Source organism: Octopus sinensis, linkage group LG20 (assembly GCF_006345805.1).
Source record: "Octopus sinensis linkage group LG20, ASM634580v1, whole genome shotgun sequence".
Taxonomy (NCBI): Eukaryota; Metazoa; Mollusca; class Cephalopoda; order Octopoda; family Octopodidae; genus Octopus; species Octopus sinensis.
In genome coordinates, this window is record NC_043016.1 from 5,559,919 (window position 1) to 5,563,941 (window position 4,023).

The following is a 4,023-nucleotide window of genomic DNA, read 5'->3' on the forward strand; positions in this document are numbered from 1 at the left end:
AAGAATGTGACAAAATATTGTTAATTTTCAGATAAAAAATGTCAAAATATTGGAAATAAGCATAAGAACGTGAACAAAATTGCTAACTTAAATTTGATGCTTTTTAGTATTCACGTGCAATATTTTGACATATGTGTATCATGAAAACTTTTGAGAATCTCGGATATAACAGTAGAGTTATTGATAGGGCATATATTTATGCCCTATCCATAAATCTACTGTGACTTTATTTATCTCTTGGGCAAATAAACATGAAATAGTAAAAAAAATTGCAAATTTCAATTTTGTTGCATTTCAGTAATTATTTGCAATATTTTGACACATTTTCTTCACATTGTTATGATTTTTTGCAGTATATTGACAAATTTTTTTTTTTGAAACTTTTGTGAATTGAGTAAACTCTTGGATGAATATAAGTTTACTGATTGATAAGATTACAATAATCAAAGAGATCACCCAAGTGACAGACGTTTTCCTGATACCAAATATGTCAATATATTGCAAATAAGTACTAAAAAAAAAAGATTGTAATTTGCAATTTTGTTCACTTTTCTATGTTTATTTGCAATATTTTGCAATCTTTTGTCATCAATATAGTTTTCAGTCATCTTCAGGATGAAAAATGTGTTAAAATGTTTTGTGATAAATTTAATAACAATAAATTTAATGAGCAATATCACTTTATTACTTTTATTGTATAGTGAACACTTTTTCCACATGAGTACTAAAATTAAGATTTGTATTTGCAATTTTTTTTACTTTTTTATGCTTTTCAGAAATTTTTTGGAAAACTTTTGTCACTTTTGTCTTTCGTAATTTCATGATACAAAATGTTTGAAGATATTTTGTTTTCTGAAATCTTTGTGTAATAAGAAATTTCTTAGGTAAATAATAGTTACCTGATTTTGTTCATGTTCACATTTTTATGCTTATTTGTAATATTTTGTCAAAATTTTTCACCTAATATTTTGACATTTTTGTGATGTCTTACAAGACATCACAAAAATGTCAAAATATTTCAGTAAACAGAATGTGACAAAGTATTGATATTTTTCTGATGACTAATAAATATAGATCACTATGAATGAATCACTAAACTTATAGTTACCGAAGAAATTTATATTTAAGATCACACAAGTCACAAAATGTCAAAATATTTCAGTAAACAGAATGTGACGAAGTATTGATATTTTTCTGATGACTAATAAATATAGATTATCATGAATCACTAAACCGAAGAAATTACTCGTCACAAATTTTTCAGATAAAAAATGTCTAACAATGTGAACAAGATTGCAAATTCCAATTTATTGTTTTTTTAGTACTTATTTGCAAGATACATTAGGTATCTCGAAAACTTGTGACATGTTATCATCAATCAGTAAATTTATATTTAACCAAGAGATTTGCAATATTTGCAATATTTTAACACATTAGGCATCTTGAAAACTTTTGATATTTTCGTGATGTCTTCGATAAATATATCCTTATCATCAATCAGTAAATTTATATTTAACAGATCACACAAGTCACAAAAATTTTCAGATAATAAATGTCAAAATATTGGAAATAAGCATAAGAACGTGAACAAAATTGCTAACTCAAATTTTGTCACTTGGGTAATCTCTTTGGTAATTATAAGTTATATGATAAATAATAAGATTATATTTAACGAACAGATCACTAGAGTGGCAAAAGATTTTCAAAAAAATGTTTCAAGATATTGCAAATGAGTACTAAAAGACAATAAATTTGAAATAGCAATTTTGCTTTTTCATGTTTATTTCTTATATTTAAATATTTTGTTTTCTGAAATCTTTTGTGAAGTAAAAAAATTTCTTAGGTAATTAATATTAACTGATTTTGTTCAGGTTCACATTTTCATGCTTATTTGCAATATTTTGATATATTTTATCGGAAAAATTTCGTGATTTGAATGATCTCTTTTGTAACCATAGGTTAACTCATAGATAATATTAAATTTCTCATGTAGATCACAAAAATGTCAAAGTTTTCAGGATAGAAAATGCGTTAAAATGTTGCAAATAAGTACTAAATAAGTTTTCAGATAAAAAATGTCTAACAATGTGAACAAGATTGCAAATTCCAATTTATTGTTTTTTAGTACATATTTGCAATATTTTAACACATTAGGCATCTTAAAAACTTTTGATATTTTGATATTTTGACACAGTTGTAGCATGAAAACTTTTGAGAATCTTGGATATATATATATGAGTTAATTTATAACTCATGTAAAGTAGATTTATGCCCTATCCTTAAATCTACTGTTACTTTAGTCATCCTTTGGGCAAATAACTATTGAAAAGTAAAAAGTGACAGACGTTTTCATGGTACGAAACATGTCAATATATTGCAAATAAGTACTAAAAAAAAAAGATTATAATTTGCAATTTTGTTCACTTTTCTATGCTTATTCACAATAATTTGCAATATTTTGTCATCAATATAACTATGAAAGGTCATCACAAAAATGTGTTAAAACAATACATTTCAAGTAGCAATATTTTTTCATTTGAGTAATCTTTTGGGTAATTATATTTTCAATGACACTTTAGTGAACTCTTTGAAAAATTATATTAACAAATTTTATTAAAGTTTTCAGATAACAAAATGCGTCAAAATACTTCAAATCATCATTAAAAAGTAAACATTATTGCAAATTTTAATTTAGTACTTATTTGCAATATTTCGACGCATTTTGTATCCTGAAAACAACAAATTTGTATGTCGTCACTTGAGTAATCTCTTTGGTAATTATAATTTATCTGATATGTAACTATAATTTATCTGATATTAGATTTTATTGCCCTCAGAATTCAAGATACAAAATGTCTCAAAATTTTGTAAATGAGTATTAAAAAACAATAAATTTGTATTAGCAATATTGTTCACTTTCTTATGCTTATTGTGACTTTGTGACTTGAATCAGAAGTTAACTGAAAGAAGATTATATTTATCACATCAATCAGAAAAATGTCAAAAGATTTGAAAATACAAAATGTGCCAAAATATTTCAAATATTACTAAAAAACAAAATAAAATTTGTAATTTTCTTCACTTTTTATGCTTATTTGCAATATTTTAACACATTTTGATTTCTGGAAACTATCGTGACCTAATTGATCCCGTGACTTGGATAAATGTTTACTGAAACTTTACAGGATAGAAAATGTGTCAAAATAATGCATATAAGTACTAAAAAACAAGAAATTTAATTAGCAATTTTCACTTTTTCTTATTTGAAAACTTTTGTGACTTGAGTAAAAATTTAACTGATTAAGATTATATTTATCAAGGTGTCAAAAACTTTTACGGATACGAATTGTGTCAAAATATTGCACATAAGTCAGAAAAATATTGCAAAAAAGCAATGTGAACAAAATTGCTAATTAAATCAGTTAAATTATCACTTGTCAGAAAAGTTTTCAGATGACGTCTAAACATAAAAATGTGAAAATAATTGCAAATTCCAATTTGCTCTTTTGCAATATTTTGACATTTTGTATCCTGAAAACATTTGACACTTTAGTAATTTGTTTGGCAAATATAATCTTATTAATAATTATTGCGAACTCAAATTTGTTGTGTTTTAGAATTTATTTGTGACAAATTTTGTATCCTGAAAACTTTTGAGTATTTAGTGATCTCTTGGATATATATATAATCTTAAAATCAATGACAATTTATATTTACCCAAGGGATCATACAGATGAACGGTCAGTATAGCAGAACTGTATTTTAAATGAAACTACGAGTTTTGGAGGGTCTCGTAAGCCATTCCATTTAATTCATTACAAATAATTCCTTATTTGCTTATAATAAAGATAATAGTAGCGACACCTGCTGGTTCTGACTATGCTGCATTGATAAAGTGCAACAACCCTGAAACGTCTGACTAGCAAGTGAAGCGGCTGACCTCCCCTGTTCGAAGGTTGTAATGGACGCAAGTAATGGAGCTTATCATCGACAGCTTTAGTCTTATATTTAGAATGCCATATT